Source organism: Cicer arietinum, chromosome 6, assembly GCF_000331145.2.
Source record: "Cicer arietinum cultivar CDC Frontier isolate Library 1 chromosome 6, Cicar.CDCFrontier_v2.0, whole genome shotgun sequence".
Taxonomy (NCBI): domain Eukaryota; kingdom Viridiplantae; phylum Streptophyta; class Magnoliopsida; order Fabales; family Fabaceae; genus Cicer; species Cicer arietinum.
In genome coordinates, this window is record NC_021165.2 from 24412378 (window position 1) to 24412643 (window position 266).

Consider the following 266-nt stretch of genomic DNA (forward strand, 5'->3'; position numbering starts at 1 on the left):
TTATTATTATTGTTTTTTTATTATAATAATTATTAAAAGTTATATAATAATATTAAATTAATTATTTTAATTATTTATAACAATAATTTGTATTTTTTAATGTTATAATTATTTTTAAAATATTTAATAATAATAAATATAATATATCTAATAATAAATAACAAAATTCAACAATAAAAGAATATATAATATTAAAATAAAAGTATTTTTATTTTATTAATAGAATTTTCTTTTTATTATTATTGTTAAAATTATTATTATTTTTA